Genomic DNA, 25,659 nt, shown 5'->3' with positions numbered 1-25,659 from the left:
AAAAAATCCAAAAAATTCTAAAAAACAAAAAATTAATAAAAAATCCAAAAAATTGTAAGAAACCAAATAATAATAAAAATTAAAAAAAAAAGTCTAAAAAAAAATAAAAATCAAAAAAGTTCTAAAAACTAAAAAAATCCAAAATATTCTAAAAAATAAAAATCAAAAAAAGTTTAAAAAAATCAAAAAATTCTAAAAAATAAAAAATCCAAAAAAATCCCAAAAAATAAAAAAATAATAAAAAATCCAAAAAATTCTAAAAAATCAAAAAATTCCAAAAAATAAAAAAAATTTAAAAAATCCAAAAAATAATAAAATATCAAAAATTCTAAAAATAATAAAAAAATCAGAAAATTAAAAAACAATCTAAAAAATAAAAAATAATAATAAAAAATCAAAAACATTTAAAAATATAAAAAATAATAAATAATCAAAAAAATTCTAAAAATCCAAAAAATTCTAAAAACCAAAAAAAATAATAAAAAAATCCAGAAAATTCTAACAAATCTAAAAAAATCAAAAACAATTCTCAAATAAAAAATAATAAAAATCCAAATAAATCTAAAAAATCCAAAAAATTCTAAAAAAAAGTTTTATGTTTTTTAGATTTTTTTTTGATTTTTAGAGTTTTTTTTATTTTCTAGAATGTTTTGGGTTTTTTAGAATTTTTATGAATTTTAAGATTTTTTATAATTTTTTAGATTTTTTAATTTTTTTTATTTTTTGGATTTTTTAGATTTTTTTTGATTTTTAAGAATTTTTATGATTTTTATATTTTTTTATTTTTATATTTTTTTTACTTTTTAGAATTTTTTGGAATTTTTTACTAGTTTATATAATTTTTTTATTTTTTAGGGATTTTTGGATTTTTTTATTATTTTTTTGATTTTTTAAATTTTTTAGATTTTTTATTTTTTTGATTTTTTATTATTTTTTGATTTTTTTAGATTTTTCTTATTTTTATTATTTTTATTTTTATTATTTTTTGAATTTTTAGAGTTTTTTTAATTTCTTTAGAATTTTTTGATTTTTAAGAATTTTTTTTGAATTTTTAGAATTTTTTGGATTTTTATTATTTTTTGGATTTTTTATAATATTTTTATTTTTATAATTTTTATATATTTTTTTTATTTTTTAGAATTTCCTGGATTTTTTGTTGTTTTTTGATTTTTTAGAAATTTTAGGATTTTTTATTTTTTAGAATTGTTTTGATTTTTTATTATTTTTTTATTTTTAAGAAAATTTTTTGGATTTTTTATTTTTTATTTTTTTAGAATTTTTTTGATTATTTGGAATTTTTTTGATTTTTTATAATTTTTTGAATTTTGTATATTTTTTGGATTTTTTAGAATTTTTTTGATTTTTTATCTTGCGCAAATCCATTTTGACAAAAACCCATCTTGACCTAAACCAATCCTAACCCATTTCTTAATAAACTCATCCTAAACCAAACCCAAACCCATCCTAACCCATTACCCAAACCTACCCAACCCACCCATTTTGCCACCCATAATATATTTTTTTCAACTTTAAACGTTTACCTACACATGTGTAGGTTATGTGTATGTTATGTAACCAATACACGACTTGCACATATGTAGGTCTTATCAACCCAGAACCCTTGGCCAATCAATAATAGAGGATTTAGAGCTGTCTGTCGATCAAAATCTTGAATTCAAGAATCACAATCAACACAATCAACTTTGGGTTTCAATATGACCAACGATATGGTAATAGATCAGACATACTTTGTTCCGAGCGATGACCAATGATGTGGTAATAGATCCAAGCATGTTGATTATATACTTGGTTGTGTTAAACTTGTCACATCCTGACTTTTGCGGAAGCGTGATTTGGTGTGACTTGCTTAATACCATTGCATTCAACCATAACAAACAACTATATGATGAAACCATGATGTCATCCATAAATTTAAGTTTTAATACATAATATCAACATTGTCTAGAAATCCAACATAGACTTCAAATCCAAATGACAAACCATGCAAATTGTTTCTAGAGTTCCGTAAGGACTCAGCAAAGGACACTAACAAAGACTAGGCTTTGGAGTATGTAACCTATCCAGGATAGGGTCCACACTCTAAACCATTCGACACCGGATGACATCTTTTATTCCAACACAACACTTGAACTTTAACGCCTGCTAGATCCATACTTAGATTCCTGAAATACATGTAGTTTGAAAACATCAACAAAAGTTGAGCGAGTTCATGTGAGCTGTGTGTGTGTGCACGAATCATCCTTGAAAACATTTGCAAGTATATATGTATGTATATGAAAACTGGTATGAAGCAACAAGGAATAGATCAATTAATGTGTAGCTAATACATTAATATACGTGAAACGGCGTAGGAAGACTCAAACCTAGCAGATTTTGCACCGGGCCTTCGGCTGTAAGACATAGTCACCTCATGGGCCACCCTGGTCCGCATGGGTGTGGGCTTGCTACACCCAAATAGATCTATCACTCATGTCCCTCGGTCCTAACACGAGGATTAATGGTCCTAAGAGTGCGCCTACCCAATCACATGATCTAACAGTATTTTCCTTAGCTAAGCATACCATTTGAATTTGTCAGTAAACATTTGGTAACATGTACTTCGCCCCCGAATTTATAAAACTGAAAATAGTTAAAAGAAAAGGGGGACATGAACTCACAGTTTTGTCTTCTTCAACGGTAACTCAAAGCTCCTTCAGGTATACACGACTACCTACATGCGTACTACGGTTCATTAGCTGGGTGGGTCGTGCCTTGATCTAGTATTAGTTAGTGTCTTTGAGTTACGTTCTTTATGTCTTCAAATTTATTCCAAGTTATATAATTATTTGTTAAAGTAATAAATATTTTAACTTGAATTATATTTATTAAATTCTTGGAATAATTGTTAAAACTATATATATTAACTTGATACTTTTCAAGTATTTATACATACATTTCCTTCCCAAGGATGGGTGTATTGGTATTTATATTCTTAACTTCATATTTTTGCCATGTATTGGTGTCGTATTCTGGAGTGTATTTATAAGTACAAAAATACGTATTTTCCTGTAATTGTCAAGTATTCATATACTTAATTTTGTATAACTTTTTCCGGAATAACATCTTTGATAAAATCCATCAATATATATTTCCAAAATATATATTTTAAGAAATATTACTTTAGAAAAATTATTTATAATTTTCCTTTGGCAAAAATATTTGTATTTTCATATAAGTTCCAAAAATATTATATTTTCAAGTCTAAATTAGAAAATATATATAAACTTATTTCTCCAAAAATAATATATTTCATATTTATTTGAGAAAGTATAGCTCTCACCCCAAAAATATTGTATTTCATGTTTGTTCAAGAAATATATATTTTCTCCCAAAATAATACATCTTCTTCTTGTTAAAAATATGATATAAATTTGTAATAATTGTAAAAATCATATTTTTTTTGTTTCCTTTGGTGTCCAAAATATTATTTACCAAATATACACATGAGTAATATTTCCGGAATATTTTGTAAGTTACATTCCTTAGTTCGGTTTTACCGGTATTTTGGGTATTCTTTATATATTTATTCCTTTGAATTTGGTAATATTCTGGATTGTAATTTCTTGGTATTTGATGGGTTATATTATTTCAAGTCCTAAAATAACATAACTAATACACATAATATACAAATAATCACACACATGGTGTCATCTAAATATATATTTCCTAAATACATATTTAGTCACTTTTATTTATAAAAACCAACCTCCAATATTTATATTTTGTAACAAAAATTATGGCAAACTTTATGTGAAATATCCATGGTTTAAGATACACTTACAAATATTTATGTGGAAATATTTTTCTAAGTGTTTAATTTTTAGAAAAATTTTGCCATAGTTTTCCCTAAAAATGGAGGTTTCCATACCTTGAAGGTATATCATTTTCTTTTGTAAATCAACACAATCAATTCATAATCAACAACAAACAATCTTTACTTACCAATTTTGCCATAAACAAGCATAAATTACTACTTCATGAACTTGAAAATTTATAAAAATTGTAGTAACTTACTAGTGTTCTTAGTACGTCTTGTTATCCTTTAAAGTGTGATTGATTCTTTAAAAGCTTCATTTTTAAAGAAAATGGATCTTCACAACTTATAATCATATTTTTCAAAAATGCTTCTTTATGAATTTTTCTTGTTATACACATGTATCTACACCTTATTAATCACCACAAATAAGGTTTATTCATTTAAAATAGAAGATTAAGCAAAACTTGCATTTTCAACTTGGTTTCTTGGAAAATCATCCTTGAAGTTTTAGATCTACAAGACTTACATTTGATTTTAATCATTATTTCACAAGAACACATTATATTCTTTCAAGTTCATGCTTTTTGTGTGGATGATCTATCATCCTACAACATTTTTATTCTCTCATCTTACTAGATTATGTTTTTAATCATGATCTAGCAAGATCATATGATGATCAACATCAAATACACGAATAAACAACAATCAACAAGCAAATCATCACATAAACAACTTAGTTTCTTCATTATTCAAGCTTATGTTCAAGTTTCATTCCTTTAATTCTTAGTGTTCTTCATGATTAACATTATGTAACATCTTTTAACCACTTGAAATAGAAGTAAAATGGAGTGTATGATGTTCTTACCACTAGCTCAAGGCTAGGGATGATCAAGAGGAGAAAAGATATGGATAATAGCAAATGATGAAGGTCCTTGAACTTCTGAAAGCTCCTAGCTCCTTTGTGTAACCTCTAACACACTTGTATATGCTTGGAATGGATGTAGGATGGATGAATGATGGTGATGATGGTGGTGGTGAGTTCGGCCGAGAACAAGGCAAGGAGAAGGAGAGAAAGTGTGTGTGTTTAGTGTGTGTAAGAATGAAGCTTATGATCACAAGGGTTATGTCACACCCCCAAAATCCACACGCGGAGTACCACCGCTTGGAGGCGTGACATGACCAGGATCAAGCCACCAATCATATAGAACATTGTATAAAGTAAAGGTAATTGTAATTAAACCAAACCAAATCCATATGAAAGGTGTTCTAAAACATAAGTAAGTTATCACTGTTTAGCGGAAGCGTATAATAAAAACCCAACATAATTGAGTACGAAATGTCATAAGTGTTTAATAAGACAATCACGATCCAAGCCCACAACGACCAGCTCCTCCATGTGCAAGCTCCATGTACCTAACAACCTGCAAGGCATGTAACAGAGGATCAACAACTAGTTGAGCGAGTTCACAGAAAGTAAATGCGTAATAGTAAGTTCGTTTGTAACATATGGCTCTACTGGGCCGATAGTATGTTCTATTGGTGGGGGCTTCCCATGTTGTATATCCACTAGACTATTCGTAACCATAAGTGTTCTACATATCCCGAGAACAGTAATACGTACAAGTTTACGTAGGTTTTACGTAAGTATCCTTCACAACCGAGGATAGGGGTACGCGAGGGTTTACGTAGGTTTTACGTAAGTGCCTGACACAACCGAGGCAGTAGTGAGTATCAGTTCACGTAGGTTTTACGTGAGTGTCCTTCGCAACCTGAGGACAATGAGCAATACATGTATACGTAGGTTTTACGTATGTATCCTGCACAACCGAGGACGATGGTATGGTAGTCTAGTAATAGTGTCCGTATGAATCTATTCAACCTTATCCTTTCAATCCCATTCCCAAGCCCTGGGAATCCCATGCCTTAGTAAGAGTGTGAACTCACCTGGGTTTGCTCGGTATGCTAAGTAAGTGCTCACAGTTAATCAATCACGTCCTAAATACGCACGTATGCATAATCAGTTTATATCCAAGTTGTTTACATATAGGCATAATCACAGAAGTACTAGCACGTATCCGTTATCACATAAGTCATGTACATCACTTAACAGCAGTTAAATATCTCAGTTAACTTTTAACAAAATTAGGCTGAGTTACTGGACAGATTATACATTTGGCGAAACACATTTTGGCGAAACATGTTTTGGCGAAACACTATCTGTTTCGTCGTTGGACCCTTTGACGAGACCAAAACCCTGTTTCGTCAATTACCCTTGGCGAAACTCCCCATCTGTTTCGTCCACTACCCTTGGCGAAACACCCCATCTGTTTCGCCAAAGATTCCGTTTCGAGGGCCAGCTTCAGTTACGTCAATTGACATCAGTTACAACTTTACACAGGGATCAGCAGATCATCATTACGTCTAGCATATTACTAATAACATCGGTTACAAACTTTACATAGCCGATCATATCAAACAACCGGTTCATAACACTAATTCATTATCTTCATCCTAAGTCTAGCATGTTACTAATACTTATTACTGACAACATTAAATAGCTCCACATGGCCGCCATTTTTGATATACAAGATTATAACTTTATCAGCCATTTAACTTCCCTCCCATTGGACCAAATTCAAGCACATACATGGCATACAATACATGTAAAAATCCTATTATTTAATATACATGGCCAACATTCCCTAACCACCTCAAGAGGTGATTGGACCATAATCTGTTAGTGGTCTACATCATATATATGCTAATTCAAGTATTCACATGGCCTCATGTATTTTATTTGATTCATATAGACTGCACCCCTCACATTCCGTTCCATACAGTATCCGACCAAACTGAATTACAAGCACATATACATATGATCACTAATCTGACAATGCACATGCACTAAAGACAATAATGGCCGCCCAAAACTTTTGTTAACTCACACATGATTGGACCGATTTTTGCATGTTAAGTGTAATCTATAGGCACATCACAATTTCTTGTTTATTTGACAATCACATGCACACCATCCATATTTACAAAGAAACGGTTATTTATGATCACAATTCCATAACAACACATATATCTTTTCATGAATAAAACTAACCGAAGTTAAGAGGACCCAATGAAAGGCTTCGAGTGTGAGGGGGGCTCCTGTTGCCGTCGCACAACTATAGAGAGAGATCTAGGGTTTGCCGATTGCAAAAACTGTTCGTATAGTTTGGAAGCAAACATTTAAAACTAAATGCTATTGGGCCAAAGCCCAACTTGATTTCGTCGACCTGCTGTGGATGAAACGCCCCAAGTGTTTTTGTGAGGGAGGTGTTTTCGTGGGTGGGGGTTGGGATATTCGGCTATGGTTCCAAATTAGACAGTGAATAATAACATCAAATATGTTATTAACTCATATTTAAATATAATGCACACCCTATTAAACAACACACTTGATAACGCACTAAATACACATCAGATATAAAGTATCATCCACAAAACGCTTTAAGATATAACCAACGTTTACAGTTGTGAAACCACAAGTCGTGTCAACAACAAACAAACAATTAACGTGCAACTAATAAGAAAATGGAAATCTTGGAAACTCGAGTTGTCACATTATCCCCAACTTGAAACAAATTTCGTCCTGAAATTTAGCATGCGGTTACGGTTACTGAGGAGGTTACTAAGGAAGCTAGTCAAGTTGTATCGTTCACTGGTTTTCCTGGGGTGTCACATCATCCCCTCGTTGATTTGGAATTTCGTCCCGAAATTCTGTAGTAGCTTCAGCCTCAGTAGTAGTTGCATTGGTTTCGAATAACTGGGGATACTTTTCTGTCATCTGGTCTTCGCGTTCCCAGGTGTACTCTGGGCCACGACGGGAGTTCCAACGAACTCGAACAAGAGGGATTCTTTTGTTTTTGAGGACCTTAACATCCCGGTCCGTAATTTCAACTGGCTCCTCGACGAACTGTAACCGCTCGTCGATAGTGAGTTCCTTAAAAGGAACTATGAGGGTCTCATCTGACAGGCACTTCTTCAGATTCGACACGTGAAATACATTGTGAGCTGCACCGAGTTCAGCTGGTAGGTTTAGCTTGTAGGTCACTTTGCCTATTTTCTCAATGATCTCGAACGGTCCGACATACCGCGGATTTAGTTTGCCCCGTTTGCCAAAACGAACCACACCCTTCCAGGGTGAGACTTTTAGTAAAACCCGGTCCCCGACCTGAAATTCCAACGGTTTCCTACGCTTATCCGCGTAGGCTTTCTGATGGTCGCGTGCTGCCGCCATGCGTTGTCGTATTTGTGCAATCTTTTCTGTGGCGTCCACTACAATCTCCGGACCCGTGATCTGACTATCCCCCACCTCTGCCCAACAGAGAGGTGACCAGCATTTACGCCCGTACAATGCCTCGAATGGAGCGGCTTGTATGCTGGTGTGATAGCTGTTATTGTATGAGAACTCCACTAACGGGAGATGTTTTTCCCAGCTGTTGCCGAAATCGATAACACACGCCCGAAGCATGTCTTCTAGGGTTTGAATAGTGCGCTCAGACTGCCCATCCGTCTGAGGGTGATAAGCTGTGCTCATGTTTAACCGTGAGCCAAAAGATTTGTGCATCGCTTGCCATAGTTCTGACGTGAATCGTGCATCCCGATCCGAAATGATGGAGGTGGGCACTCCGTGCCTCGAAACAACTTCTTTAAGATAAACGTCTGCGAGAGTGGAGAACTTATCCGTTTCCTTAATAGCCAGGAAGTGTGCAGACTTGGTGAGTCGATCCACGATCACCCATATGGTGTCATTCCCACGCTGGGATCTGGGTAGACCTGTAACAAAATCCATGGAAATTTCTTCCCATTTCCATTGCGGTATCTTGGGTTGCTGAAGTAGGCCCGCTGGTTTCTGATACTCTATTTTGACTTTTGCACATGTCAAACACTTGCCAACGTAGGTAGCGATGTGGGCCTTCATGCTAGGCCACCAATATGTTGTTTTGAGATCGTGGTACATTTTATCCGACCCTGGATGTACCGAGTAGCAAGACTTGTGAGCTTCATCCATCACAAGTTCTCGTAAACCGCCAAAAAGTGGGACCCAAATACCCCCCGCTACATAGTAGGCGCCGTCTTCCTTTTGTTCCATTCATTGCCTTGAGCCGCGTAAGGCTTCAGCTTTGACGTTTTCGGGCTTTAATGCTTCCATCTGAGTAGTTCGTATCTGTGCAGGAAGACTGGACTGAATAGTGAGCTGCAAGGCTCGTACGCGTCTAGGTAGAGTGTCCTTTCGACTGAGAGCGTCAGCCACAACATTGGCTTTTCCTGGATGATACTTAATAGCGCATACATAATCGTTGAGTAACTCGACCCATCGTCGTTGACGCATGTTCAAATCCTTCTGCTTAAGAATATGCTCGAGACTCCTGTGATCGGTGTAAATTGTGCACTTGGTACCGTACAGGTAGTGTCGCCATATCTCAAGTGCAAAAACAACAGCTCCCAGCTCTAAATCGTGCGTCGTGTAGTTCCGTTCGTGAACCTTGAGTTGACGAGAAGCGTAAGCAATAACCTTATCCCGCTGCATCAATACGCAACCAAGACCCTGTATCGATGCGTCACAATAGACCACGAAGTCATCCGTGCCCTCTGGCAATGAGAGAATAGGTGCGCTGCAAAGCCTATCCTTTAGGTACAGGAAAGCGGTTTCCTGGGAGTCTCCCCAACGGTAGGTGACACCTTTCTGTGTCAGTAGCGTAAGCGGCTGTGCAATTTTTGAAAAGTCTTTGATAAACCGTCTGTAGTAACCCACCAAACCCAAGAATTGGTGTATTTCTGTCGGTGTACGCGGTGCAGGCCAGTTTCTGATCGAATTTACCTTGGATGGATCGACATGAATCCCATCCCTGTTCACCACATGGCCTAAGAAGTGGACTTCACGAAGCTAGAAGTCGCATTTTGAAAACTTGGCGTACAATTGTTCCTTTCGAAGGAGTTCCAAGATAAGACGTAAGTGCTGCTCGTGTTCCTCCTGACTCTTGGAGTAGATCAGAATGTCGTCGATGAAGACAATTACAAACTTGTCTAGATAGGGTTTGCACACCCTGTTCATAAGGTCCATAAATACGGCTGGCGCATTCGTTAACCCGAATGGCATGACTAGAAACTCGTAGTGACTGTAGCGAGTTCTGAATGCTGTCTTGGAGACGTCCTCATCCCGGACTCTCAGCTGGTGATAACCTGACCTCAGGTCTATCTTGGAGTAGTAGCTCGACCCTTGCAACTGGTCAAATAAGTCGTCTATACGAGGAAGAGGATGACGGTTCTTCACTGTGACCTTGTTCAGTTCACGATAGTCTATGCACATTCTGAAAGTGCCATCCTTCTTTTTCACGAATAACACTGGAGCTCCCCAAGGCGAAGAGCTTGGACGAATGAATCCCTTATCCAAGAGTCCCTTATCCAAGAGCTCTTGTAGTTGCTTAGACAGTTCTTCCAGTTCAGTTGGAGCTAAACGATACGGTGCTCGAGCTATGGGTGCTGCTCCTGGAGCTAGCTCGATTTGAAACTCGACTTGGCGATGAGGCGGTAGACTAGGTAAACCTTCAGGAAACACTTGAGGATAGTCGCGAACTACTGGGATATCTTCCAATTTCTTTTCTTTCGCTGATGCATCAGTGACAAGTGCCAGAATGGTGGTGTGCCCCTTTCGTAAACATTTCTGCGCCTTCAAGAAAGAGATGATGCCAACCACAGCACCACTCTTGTCGCCTTGGACTTCAAGAGGTTCTCGACCAGATCGAGGAATGCGAATTACCTTTTCCTTGCATACGATTTCTGCTTGCTGCTGAGATAACCAATCCATCCCAATGACTATATCAAAGCTACCCAAAACTATGGGAATGAGATCAATCGAGAAGGTCTGACCCGCTAGAACGATGTTACAACCCTTGACTATATGCGTGGCTTCTGTACTTTTACCATTTGCTAGTTCTACTCCATGTTTGGTGCTTAGGGGTGTTGGTGTACGTTTTGACAATTTACTCATTTTCAAAGACACGTAACTTGTATCCGCACCCGAATCAAACAATACAGTAACATAAAAGTCGTCAAGAAGAAACTTACCCATAACTACGTTGGGATCATTTCTGGCATCACCCTGCCCCAACACAAATGCATTCATTGCCGTTTTTGTTCCCACCGTTGTTGTTGTTGCCATTGCCCTGGTTGTTGTTATTGTTGTTGTTCTGGTTTCTGTTTAGCTGAGGACAGTGCCTTTTGAAGTGACCTTCTGCACGCAATGAAAACATCCTTTGTTGCCCTGCTGTTGATTCTGCTGTGCTGGTGGCTGCTGCTAATTCTGGTTCGCAGGCCGAGGGCTTCTACAATCCTTGGCCTCATGACGCATCTTGAGGCATCTTTGACAGCGACCCCTGTTGCACTGGCCACTGTGGTGTCTATTGCAGTTGTTGCACTTTGGGAGGTTCCCTCGATATCCGCCCTGCTTGTGACTGCCTGAGGAGTGCTGACTGGGACTCTGATAACTGTCAGTCTTTCGCTGCTGAACCTGTGACTGAACTGAAGCTGATCCTTTACTGGAATTCCCATCCCATTTTCTCTTGTTGTCACTGGGGGTAGCAAGTGTAGTAGCAGTGGTAGCGGTAGTAGTAGCGCTGATACGTTTAGGCAGTCTGTTCTGATCCACTGCCTGATCTGTGAGACGATGAGCGAGGCGTTGAATAGCCTGGATGTTGTCAAGATTAGCCAATGTCACATGGCTCTGAATTTCTGGCGCTAACCCTTTGAGATACAACTCGATGCGCTTAACTAGAGGGTCCACCATAGTTGGACACAACACGGCCAGCTCATTTGACCTCTTGGTGTAAGCCTCAATTTCTGATCCAGTCATTTTCAAATGATAAAGCTCGTCTTCCAGCTTATGAATGTCTTCCCGAGTGCAGTATTCCCTTTTGATCAGTTCCTTGAAATCATTCCAAGGGGTGGCGTTAGCAGCTGCCAACCCTAAAATCTGCACTTGCGCGTTCCACCATGTTAGCGCAATTCCTTCAAGCGTGCCAGTGGCGTACTTCACCCTGCAATCCTCAGGGCATTCACACATCTCGAACACAGACTCGAGCTTTTCGAACCAGTGGAGGAGTCCAACCGCTCCTTCAGTGCCACTAAATGTGCTAGGACGACAATCCATGAAGTTCTTGAAGGTACACACAGGTTGCTGAACGTGTTGACCTAATGTGTAAGAATAGAATGAGGTTAAACATAAGAGTTGGTTAGGAACGTAGGATCTAAAGATCCTAGGATGAGTTACGACTGCAGGGTATACCTCCTGCGTTTGCAGCTGCAAGTGCCGCAGCAACTTGTTCACTGATAAGAGCCGTCAACTGGGCTTGAGTCATGTTAATACGTCCGGCCATTGATCTTCACATCAAAGGCAACATAAGTGAGAAAGGTTCGCGAATAGTGCGATGACAGAAGAGTGTAAGCACACAAGCGTTTTCAAGCAATAACAAGTAGTGAGCAATGTAATCTAAGCATACTACGAGCAAAGTTCTATGCAATTCTAGCATGTAGGCAATAAACATAAACCTTATTACCTAGGATGTTGAGTCTTGCACGTGGAGCGAAGCGTCGTTGTGGATCATTGAGAGCACTGTTCTGGTTATAGTCTGGTTTTAATAAAAAACGTTTTCCCCTTATTAAAACCAAGTTCTCTATAACCAATGGCTCTGATACCAATCTGTCACACCCCCAAAATCCACACGCGGAGTACCACCGCTTGGAGGCGTGACATGACCAGGATCAAGCCACCAATCATATAGAACATTGTATAAAGTAAAGGTAATTGTAATTAAACCAAACCAAATCCATATGAAAGGTGTTCTAAAACATAAGTAAGTTATCACTGTTTAGCGGAAGCGTATAATAAAAACCCAACATAATTGAGTACGAAATGTCATAAGTGTTTAATAAGACAATCACGATCCAAGCCCACAACGACCAGCTCCTCCATGTGCAAGCTCCATGTACCTAACAACCTGCAAGGCATGTAACAGAGGATCAACAACTAGTTGAGCGAGTTCACAGAAAGTAAATGCGTAATAGTAAGTTCGTTTGTAACATGTGGCTCTACTGGGCCGATAGTATGTTCTATTGGTGGGGGCTTCCCATATTGTATATCGACTAGACTATTCGTAACCATAAGTGTTCTACATATCCCGAGAACAGTAATACGTACAAGTTTACGTAGGTTTTACGTAAGTATCCTTCACAACCGAGGATAGGGGTACGCGAGGGTTTACGTAGGTTTTACGTAAGTGCCTGACACAACCGAGGCAGTAGTGAGTATCAGTTCACGTAGGTTTTACGTGAGTGTCCTTCGCAACCTGAGGACAGTGAGCAATACATGTATACGTAGGTTTTACGTATGTATCCTGCACAACCGAGGACGATGGTATGTTAGTCTAGTAATAGTGTCCGTATGAATCTATTCAACCTTATCCTTTCAATCCCATTCCCAATCCCTGGGAATCCCATGCCTTAGTAAGAGTGTAAACTCACCTGGGTTTGCTCGGTATGCTAAGTAAGTGCTCACAGTTAATCAATCACGTCCTAAATACGCACGTATGCATAATCAGTTTATATCCAAGTTGTTCACATATAGGCATAACCACATAAGTACTAGCACGTATCCGTTATCACATAAGTCATGTACATCACTCAACAGCAGTTAAATATCTCAGTTAACTTTTAACAGAATTAGGTTGAGTTACTGGACAGATTATACATTTGGCGAAACACATTTTGGCAAAACATGTTTTGGCGAAACACTATCTGTTTCGTCGTTGGACCCTTTGACGAAACCAAAACCCTGTTTCGTCAATAACCCTTGGCGAAACTCCCCATCTGTTTCGTCCACTACCCTTGGCGAAACACCCCATCTGTTTCGCCAGAGATTCCGTTTCGAGGGCCAGCTTCAGTTACGTCAATTGACATCAGTTACAACTTTACACAGGGATCAGCAGATCATCATTAAGTCTAGCATATTACTAATAACATCGGTTACAAACTTTACATAGCCGATCATATCAAACAACCGGTTCATCACACTAACTCATTATCTTCATCCTAAGTCTAGCATGTTACTAATACTTATTACTGACAACATTAAATAGCTCCACATGGCCGCCATTTTTGATATACAAGATTATAACTTTATCAGCCGTTTAACTTCCCTCCCATTGGACCAAATTCAAGCACATACATGGCATACAATACATGTAAAAATCCTATTATTTAATATACATGGCCAACATTCCCTAACCACCTCAAGAGGTGATTGGACCATAATCTGTTAGTGGTCTGCATCATATATATGCTAATTCAAGTATTCACATGGCCTCATGTATTTTATTTGATTCATATAGACTGCACCCCTCATATTCCGTTCCATACAGTATCCGACCAAACTGAATTACAAGCACATATACATATGATCACTAATCTGACAATGCACATGCACTAAAGACAATAATGGCCGCCCAAAACTTTTGTTAACTCACACATGATTGGACCGATTTTTGCATGTTAAGTGTAATCTATAGGCACATCACAATTTCTTGTTTATTTGACAATCACATGCACACCATCCATATTTACAAAGAAACAGTTATTTATGATCACAATTCCATAACAACACATATATCTTTTCATGAATAAAACTAACCGAAGTTAAGAGGACCCAATGAAAGGCTTCGAGTGTGAGGGGGGCTCCTGTTGCCGTCGCACAACTATAGAGAGAGATCTAGGGTTTGCCGATTGCAAAAACTGTTCGTATAGTTTGGAAGCAAACATTTAAAACTAAATGCTATTGGGCCAAAGCCCAACTTGATTTCGTCGACCTGCTGTGGATGAAACGCCCCAAGTGTTTTTGTGAGGGAGGTGTTTTCGTGGGTGGGGGTTGGGATATTCGGCTATGGTTCCAAATTAGACAGTGAATAATAACATCAAATATGTTATTAACTCATATTTAAATATAATGCACACCCTATTAAACAACACACTTGATAACGCACTAAATACACATCAGATATAAAGTATCATCCACAAAACGCTTTAAGATATAACCAACGTTTACAGTTGTGAAACCACAAGTCGTGTCAACAACAAACAAACAATTAACGTGCAACTAATACGAAAATGGAAATTTTGGAAACTCGAGTTGTCACAGGTTATACTTATAACCATTTTCTAGTTTTATCTCATGTATAATATGTCTAAATGAGGGAAACATGATCAAATATAATAATCTCATAAAATCTTGGGGTGGGCCATATGTTGGCCGATTTCATAGGGGGGGGGGGAGGGGTATGTAGGCTAGGTTAAACTAAACTAGTTAGATTATGGTAAAAATGTAAGTATTTAGTTAGATACTTTAATTACTAGATATTTATGATGCGTTATGATGTTCGGGGACCATAACTAGCTTGGTAATGTTAAAACAGTGCTTCTAGTGAAAAATTGGTGTTTCGGGTAATGTCCGGTTGTTCGGTTGGTTACCAATTCGTTAAGGTGCTAAATTATGCAGTTTAGTGTGCTTTATGTTACCCTTTTATGACAGTTTTAATTTCCGACACTTAGGAAAGCATTCAGGACCATTTAATCATATTTCTGCATGATATTAGATTGTTTAAATGTTGAATTTGCTTATTTTTTGCAGAATTCTGCAGTTTAGGTGAGTTTTAGGCACTTTCCGGCACTTAAACTACCTCTAGGAAGGCAGTTTATGATCCTTACTTTCCTACACGCTATACTAGTGTAATACTTGGTTTCTGGCCTATTCTAGGTCTCAATACAACGTCTATCTATTTACTGAACTCCGTCAGCATTTTTCTGATTTGTCTGATAACTGTGCTAACTGTATTTAATGCATCATTTAAGTCAATAAAGTTCTCACGCAATAATGATATGACATTAAGCAATACGTGGTGCACATGTATGGATAAAGCAATAATCAGGAAGCAATTCAAACAATTAATTATAATTCAGCATAGTCATTAAGCACTAATCATTATTTAATACTTGTACGGATACCTGGAATTTTGACAGTTGTCACATTCTCCCCCTGTTAAGAAAATTTCGTCCTCGAAATTTATACTACATTGACTTTTTAAGGTTACGTTATACGTGCATGGATATGAGTAATACCAAAGTGCTTTAATCCACGAAACCGAATCAAACCTATTCGAATCAGATAAATCTAAGGGCACACGGCGGCAATACGAACCCAATGATCAGAAGGTATGAGCTCCAGACTTTGGTGTCAAAGGACACGAGACGTATAAATGTATAATCTAGTTTAACTCATTCTACAGGGGTCCAATAAAAGAGGAATTTCGACTAATAGATTTCCAAACGATCGTTCACAGTATGCAAATGAGTTTTCAGAAATAATAGCATCCGCTAGATGACTCAAAATCAACAACTCGAATATGATATTAACTTGAAAATGATTTGCCAACTTTCGAACAAATAAATGAATAAAATTAGTGTGTTGACGTTATTGGATTGCAAGAATACGCTGAATTGAAATACAACCTGTGACAACTCGTAATTCGAACCCACTTCGTGTAACGTTACATACGTATGTGAACAATGTTATTGGATTTAATGGATGTTTGAATGTTATGTCTTATTATTTGAATGTTGTGCTTTGTTATTTGATTTAACGTTACAAGTGATCCGATCGCACAATACGAACCGATCGCACAACACTACACCCAACTACACAAGCCGATTGGGCTTTATCGGACAAGGGGCAGCCCAGGTGAGGGCCGGCCCACTCCACTTTACACAAACAAACATTCACCTTTGGGGTGTTCTTTCATTAGTCACACACACACACACACAAGTTACAAACCCTAGTACTCTCCTTCCTCCTCTCAAGCTTGACGGCAAACATACCCCCCTCAACCGAAGGTCATAGTGCTCGAATTCTTTCCCCTGTTGAAGCATTCTCGTTATTATTCCCTTCTACATCTAACCGGTTAGTGCTTGTTGTTGGTTGCTTTTATAGATGATGATTTGATTGTGCATGATTACGTGTTTTGATTTCATGATTGTTATTGATGTTTAATGATAGTACTCTTGTTAACATGGTGAACTATGATGCTAGTTGATAGTGTTCTTGATAATCGGCCACAATTGTAAGATGATATAAAGTCCATGTGAATCGGTTTTGATATGGATGTTAACCCGTATATGTGTTCATGACTGAATGATGCTGTTGTTGTTAGGATCTTGAACCATGTTATTGACTATGCTTGATGTTCTTGTTGAATTTATTTAGGGTTCATATGAATAGAATGTTAAAAACTCTTGTTCGATCGGCTAAGGGAATAGTGATAACCTAGATTGTGTTAATTGATATCATATGTTTGGAAACTGTGAATGATTGTAACCGAACCAGCATGATTTCCGGAATTATGAAACTAATCGCACAACACGGCTGGATCACACAAACTTTCAGACCGCACAATATGGCCCACTCGCACAAGGTCCTTTGGATCGCACAAGTGTCAGGTTTGTTAACTGTTGGGCCGTGCATGTCATACTGGACTGGGCCAGCTCAAATCGCACAACCCAGCCCAGTCGCACAAGGTGTTCTACTCGCACAAGGCTTACTGGACCGCACATGTGATAAGGTTTGTTTAATTGTTGGGCCTCAAAGCCCAATTTCAAACCGCACAACCCAGTTCGGATCGCACAAGTCACCATGTATTATTTTACTTGGGCCGATATGTTTTGGGCTGTTATTATGATTGGCCGACTACCTTTTTGGGCTCGGTCTTTCTGGATCGCACAAGGGGATTGGGCCTGCACAACCATAACAGCCCAATCACCCACAGTCGCACAAGTTAGGGGTCATGCTTATATGAACTTCATGCTACTATTAGTTGATCAAGGTGTTACATGTTGCTATGTGTTATAACCGTTGACTTATGTAATGTTTATGTGTACAACTCGAAACCAAAAACCTGATTTGTATAATAACCCTGTTAGGACGAAATTGACAACTCTTAGTTCGAGTAACTTTGGTATAACCTGCCGAGCAATCCCAGGTGAGTTCATTGCATTCTCTCAAGCATGCGTCCCGGTGGTTTGGGACAACTGGTAAACATTTGGAAGGTAAACTTGGGGTAAACAACTGAAACATAGAAACAATCATTTACCGGATTGCCTGTAAGGCAATGGGGTAATTAGTTGATAGCGCTATTAGGTTTGGCACCCTCACACCGGGCCGTAAGGACGGGCGTGAACTAATTACTGGGACAACTTGTAACGCGGATATAAGACCTCCTACAGCTTGTCAAGGTTGTTTGATACCTTGACTTTGACCAATGCCTGTAGGGCATTGGGGTTAGGCATTCCCATCATTGACGCTGCATACGGTACAATAATCAAGTTAACAACGACATCTGAACCAAACAACGAGTTGATTTAACTAATATCTGGTAACTTCACACGTAAGCAACACCTTGAACTCACCAGCGTAGTCTGACACACTTGTTTGCATGCTTGTAGGTCGTTAACTTTGGGACATGGACTTGCTATCTGGGCGTGCTGGATTGGTCATGGATCGAAGCTGCTGGATTATTTATAATTGATACATTGGTTTTAAGTTTACTTTGAAACGATTACTAAACGACTTATCATATGCTTCCGCTACATAACTCTTGGAAATTAATATTGTGTTGACATTTAATCTTGGCGATTAATGACATGTTTTATTTAAGTATTTACTATTGGTTCAATGTGATTGGTGGCTCAGACCCTGATGTGTAACACGCCTCGCGGGGTTTCCGCAGGTGGTATTTTGGGGGTGTTACACAACCGAACCTGGGGTATCATCGTCTTAGTACATAGTTGCATTAAGAGTATTTAAATGGCGAGTCAAATGAGAGGTATCCGTAGTTTTGTATGAAACGGTTGACTACGATTAGCACAAGCTACAAGTTTGTACCGACACCACAAAGTGTCGTAAGGACATATTAATAATAGCGGTGACCGAACAAGTTCACCGTGTTTGAAATCAAATGAAAGTGTAATGAAGCAAGCCTGAAAAATTGACTCAATTGGCATCGTAGGATTTTTCAATTGAATATATAAACCAAGGAACTATTGTTTTCGATCGAGGATGAAAAAGAAATAAATACTGCAAGGCATTCGATCGATGATGAAAGAATCGTAGGAGGTACACTGGGATATAAAATGAATTTATGTACCATTGTCTTAGCACACGATTGTGTTAAGACTGCTTTATTTATGATAAACCAGAACGGATTTAGAGCTAATAAATAAATAAACAAGTAAATCCGTGTATGAGAGATGTAAATGAGTTTAGCGCAAGCTTCAATCTTGTGAAGGCATCACCACAAGGTGTCGAAATCAACAGATGACTGAATGGAGTCGTAGGCCAAACAAGTACTACGACTCGGGACAAAAGAAACATTTGCAATAATGAATTTGAATATGATGCTCTCAATACATCATATGGTGTCTTGAATTGAAGATGCGAAATGGACAAGTTCAAGCAATTGAACTTGGTTTCAGCGTAATCTGACAATGAAATGTATGTACTGACAAGGGAATTTTTGGCATGGTTACAAAGATAAACCATGTATGTAACTCGAAAGAAAAGAAATTTCAAGAAAGTACGTTGACTTGATAGCAAAGGAGTCAACAATTTCCAAGCAATGAATCAACGAGTACTCGCTTTAGTGAAGAAATGATCAGGTATCGAGACAAAGGAGTGTGTGCTTGAATGAAGAAAATTGTCGTGATGCAACTACCATTAAGAGGAGTAGAGATGCAAAAATCTACTTGCTAGAAGCAAAAGTGGAAGTTTCAATAAAAGACATCCGAGTACTTCACCTGTTCGGTTAACTAGAATAGCATATTTTCCAGAATAATGGGGTTTGTTTGAGTTAACAGACGCGGTTCCTAAGTGATAACCTTTTATGAGTTTTGCCCTAAGTTCCCGAAGGTCCTAAGTACATGTTTTCCTAGGTTTGCTGCTGGCGATAACCTGATCGAAGATCGATCTTGGGTTGGTAGTTGGATCCTTGCAGCTGGTCAAATTTAAGTCATTAATCCTCAGCAGGGATACTAATTTCTTGATGGTTAGCTTGTTCAGCTCCTGGTAGTAGATGCACATCCGAACGCTACCATCCTTCTTTTGACGATCTGAACTGGAGCTCCCCAAGGCGAGAAGCTTGGTCTTATACACCCTTTATCCAGTAGCTTCTGAAGCTGCGTTGACAACTATTGCACTCTTTGAAGACGCAAGTTGATAAGATGCCTTGGCTACAGGCGCGGCGCCTGGAACCAAGTCAATGTGAAATTCGACTTGTCATTTAGGAGGTAATCCTGACAAGTCTTCGGGGAAGAATTCAGGATATTTCCTCACCGCAGGGGTATCTTCGAGCTTAGGTTCTTCGGCTTCTTTGTCCACGACATGAGCCAAAAAGGCAATACACCTTTTTACGCAAAAACTTCCGCGCCTTCTTTCACACCCCCAAAATCCACATGCGGAGTACCACCGCTTGGAGGCGTGACATGACCAGGATCAAGCCACCAATCATATTGAACATTAAATGTAAATAGTAAACGTAAATGTAATTCAACCAAACCAATATGAAAGGTGTTCAAAGCATAAGTATTATCTCAATGTTTAGCGGAAGCATAAAAGTAAACTCAACATAAGTATAAAGTTTGCAATGTCATAAATGTGTAACAACGCTTCCATGATCCATGTCCACAACGACCGCACCTCCCTGTGCAAGCTCCATGAGTACCTAACGACCTGCAAGGCATGTAACAGAGAGTCAACAAACTAGTTGAGCGAGTTCACAGTTGGTTGTTTAGTTATAGTATTCGTTTCGTGTACCGTATGTTTGTTTAGTAAACCATGTATCGTTATTACTTGTATCGCGGCCCTCCAGGCATGTTTGCGAAGATTATTGGGAGTTTCCCATGTATTGTAGACTAGTTATATTTGTATCGCGGCCCTCCAGGCATGTGTGCGAAGTTTAGTATTAGTATCGCGGCCATTCCAGGCATGTGTGCGAAGCTTAGTATTAGTATCGCGGCCATTCCAGGCATGTGTGCGAAGCTTAGTATTAGTATCACGGCCATTCCAGGCATGTGTGCGAAGAGTAGTGGGGGCTTCCCCATGTATCACTAGTCTAGCAATATCCATAAGTGACCTTACTCTAACGAGGTCAATGGTACGTAATTCCAGTAACAATGTAAGTACAAATAATCATTCTATCCCATTCCCAACCCCGGGAATCCCATGCCATGGTAAGAGTGTGAACTCACCTTGGTTTGCTCGGTAGACAATTTACTTGTGTTACGTTGGTCAACCATATCATATTATGGTTATCACTTATTAGGACGGTAAACAAGCAATCACGTATAAGCTAGACGTAACTAACACGTATTCATCAAGTAGGTGCACAAGTAACAGTTATCATATGCAATCTTGATTTAATTGGACCGCAAATTGATAAATCACATGCACATATTAACTACAAAGTGATATGTTCATTTGAACTGTCATGATTATTTGGTAACAATAAATGGCCTTAAATGATCATTCACATATGGAATATTAAAATGGCCGACAATTTACACTAATATGCTATTGACTTTGAAGTTCTTTAAACTTTCACATACATTGTCACTATATTCACATGCACACTGAGTTTTGCATTAAAATTACCAACAAGCTTTACATTTATAGACTTTTAATTGGACCTATCCTCATCACAGTAAATGCAATAGCAGGCAACAAGGGACAATATCTCATGAATTCGTTGAAGTCCTCAGTTACGAAAAAAAACAAAAACTATATGTTTCGCCAAAGGCCCTTTTGGCTAAAGATCCAGGTGACGAAACACTAATGTTTCGTCAAAACCCCTTTGTGATGAAACACTAAGTTTCGTCATGGAGCATTCAGTCTGCAAGCCCTAGTCTCTAACATGACATCTTTGAACAGAAACCATCATCATTTATGTATATTCATGTTTACTATGTCTTACAAAACATCAGTTCAAGTGTGGATTTCCTATCATGTATAAATATATTTACTCAACAAGTGTTCGGATTAATCCCAACAATTATTTGATAAAGTGCGTTCATCCTCATGCGTATCTTTTAAACATAACAACAACCGCTAATCGAGTAGGAGGCACCATTAATATTCAGGTAACGCAGCCGTTATTATTCTTCATATTACACAAAACAGGAACATACTAATATATTAACACAATTAATATCATTTACATTAGTGCATAAATATGTCTCGGCTTCATTCATACGGATTAGTGACAACACAAACAAAAAATACATTCACACAAGATTATCAAGATTGGAACAATTATCCACAAACTCTAATCATCGCCTTTCATCAAGACTAACAAGTCTAACAACCTATTTCTTTGTTTCACGGAAAGCATATTAACACAATTCAGAAATTAACACATAATTCATCACATTAAAATGTATACCTACCGAATATTTAAGCAAAAAAAAGATGTGTTGCCGTTGACTAAAGAAGATGATGCAAGGATGGGGTCCACTGCCGTCAATGTTCTTTTTGTTTTTGGGGAAAATAGGGTTTGCAAATAAGTTAATGTATTCATATACACTTCACGTAATTAACACAACTGAGAAAAAGGCTCGGTTTAGTTTGGGCTTTAATATAACAATTTCATACTAGTGGCCGATTATCAAAAGGAGATGGATCAAACCAAATGGGCCGATCCCATACTTATATTAGTTACACCTTTGGGGTTTCACGGAAACTGATTACACAAAATATGAGTTGGGCGGCCCAAAACATGAACGGTCCCTAAACTCGCTAAACATCTACGTTGGCCCAAGTACGCTGCCCTCGACAAGTTTATCGTACAATATACGATACAGATTTAATTTAACAAGTATGCGAACGAGAAATAACGAAACATTAGAAATACGCAATTATGCAACACTAACCCTAAAAGTTCAGGTTGTCACATCATCCCCAACTTGAAAGAAATTTCGTCCCGAAATTTAGCATGCGGTTATTGAGGAAGCTAGTTAAGTTGTATCGTTTACTGGTTTACTGAGGAAGCTAGTTAAGTTGTATCGTTTACTGGTTTTCCTGGGGTGTCACACCTTCAAACGAACGACAATCCGTAGGGGCGTATCCTGCTTCTTTCCATGAATCACAATCGTCTCTTCACTCGCCACCGGGCTGCAGAAAATCTTCTCATGGCAAAGAATCTTCGCACGATTACTCAACAACTAGTCCATCCCAATTATTACGTCGAAGCTTCCCATTAGTCAGTTCTATCGAATTCGGGATATCTAACTTACTGTCTATTGAACCAAGTATATTCTTAAACTCTAGGTATACGAGCTATAGTCGATACTATTATCAAATAACACAGATGCAAAGCGTTGATTAGCAGGGAACGTACCAGTGACTTCGTTCGGACCTTGACATGCTCCACGAGCTTCGATGTTGTACGCTCCTTCACGGTCTTGGTTAATCTTCCTAGGGCAATCTTTCCTAAAGTGCTCCACGTCTCCACATCTGTAGCAGCCTGGAACTTTATCATCTTCGTTTCCGACTTGGTTGTCGTCATCATTTACCCCTTGTCTGGGATCCTTTGCCCAACAAGCATGCTTGCTATGTCCTTCTTTTCCGCACTTACCGCACTTAGGCCTCAGACATCGTCCTTCATGGTGATACTTGCACTCATCACGCCTTGGCTTAGTTCCGAAGTTCCTATGCTACCACGATTAACGCAATCTTGACCTAGCTCTTGTTCAGTGTCGTTTCCGCCTTGATGGTTGTTGTTGCCGTTGTTTCCTTCGCTATTTCCACTACCATCTTGACCTTCTTTTCCATGTTCAGCACCATACCAACACGTCTCCTTAAGATGACCAATTTTCCCACAAGTTTCACATTTCCTATACCTACATCGCCCAATATGGTGACGTAGACAGTTGTCGCACTTAGGGAGGGTACCCAAGTATCTTTTTCCCTTTTTGGTCTCGATGCGTGTATTTGCCCGAGCACCATCTTAGAAATAAGTGAGCTTCCTTTTGTTCTTTTCGAATGAATCCACCTGAGTCTCCTTCTTCTCGTCAGGGGTCGAAAGTCTTTCCAATCTAAGTGCTTCCTTAGTGAGCGCCACATGCAAGTCACTCGCATCGATAGTCGCTGGAGGCGTTAATGCTGTCATCAAGATCAGAACCTGAGGCGCCAATCCCCTGATGTATCGTTCCATCCACTTCACCTCCGGTTCCACCAGATATGGAACAACTCGAGATAAATCGTGAAGTCTCTGCACATATTCCATCACCTTTGGACCTTCCATCTTTAAGTTCCAGAATTCGATTTCCAGCTTCTGGATCTCCATCTGAGAACAATACTCCTTACTCATCATTTCTTTTAACTCATCCCATGTCAAAGCATACGCAGCGGCCTCACCCATTATCTGAACCCGAAGGTTCCACCGTAAAAAAGCCTCACCTTGAAACAATCCAGAAACGTACGTGACTTGTTGCTCTGGCGTACATCCGCTCATTCGCAAAACAGAATCCATATTCTCGACCCATCTCACAAAATCTATGGCACCTCCAGTGCCGTCGAAGTTGAGAAGCTTGCAGTCCAGAAACTGCTTGTAGGTACAACCTGTACCCAAGCAACATCAACACAGAATGCATTAGCAAAGCACTTTCAGAAATGTCCAAACGTATTGTAATGTGTCTTAGATGACTTAAACATTACCGTTAGGTGAGTTATTCCCTGATGTACATCCGCTGTGTTTGTAGCGAAGAACCTCGTGTCGAGCTATGGCCCGTGAAATGTTCGCTCGCAGTTCTGCCTCGGTCAGCCGAACGATCTCTTGATGAGACATTTTCTAAGAAGGAGTTCGGTTATTTGTTGAGGGAATGTATATAGTTGTTTAGAGGTCGTATATACATACACATATTAAGTTATCATCTCAAACAATCAAACAATAGCACAATCATAGCATCAACAAGTAAATGGAAATATGTTTAACGAGAACATAACAGACAAGCACGTTGTTAACTTACATGTTTAATGGGAACATGACGATTGGGCTTTCATTAATCATCGACCACAAAGTATTATTACATGGTTTACAAAGTGTATCATATCAAAAGGGAACACAGGGTCACACTACCCTTGTCCAACAAGTCTACCAATCTACAAAGGTCTTACAATCAAAAGGTGGTCTCCAAAAGGCTTCACAAGCTTAGCTCAAATGTGGTACCCTCATCAAAGGTAATGCATCTACATAAGACCAAAAACCTATTGTACTAATGGCGGAGGAGGAGGATGGAGGAAAATCAAACTGAGGACATGTGCGAGCTCCTCCTCGAGCTTGTGCACATGACGAAGCAAGTAACGGATCTGCTACTTGACTGTAAGAAATCGAGCATTAAACTCTAGAAAAGGAGTAAGGGGAGCAGGTGGACGTGCGAAAGGAGGCGGTGATGAATGTGGGGGAACAAAAGTAGACTGACAAGGACACGGTAAAGGACGCGGTATCGACTCAAGCTCCAAGATTTTACGACTCATAACTTCAAATCGAAGCTGAAGCGAATAAAGTAACTCGTCCTGTGTATAGCCAACAAAATGCGAGGGATGGCAGGGGTCTGAGGTCGACATGAAATACGGCGGGGACCCTCGGATGGCTCATCCGTTGGTGAAGAAGTAAAAGGAGTAAAAGGAGTAAACTGGGGGATGT

The sequence above is a fragment of the Helianthus annuus genome, chromosome 7, assembly GCF_002127325.2.
Source record: "Helianthus annuus cultivar XRQ/B chromosome 7, HanXRQr2.0-SUNRISE, whole genome shotgun sequence".
NCBI classification, from domain to species: Eukaryota; Viridiplantae; Streptophyta; class Magnoliopsida; order Asterales; family Asteraceae; genus Helianthus; species Helianthus annuus.
The sequence above is the reverse complement of the archived record's forward strand: the minus strand, read 5'-3'. Positions refer to the sequence as shown.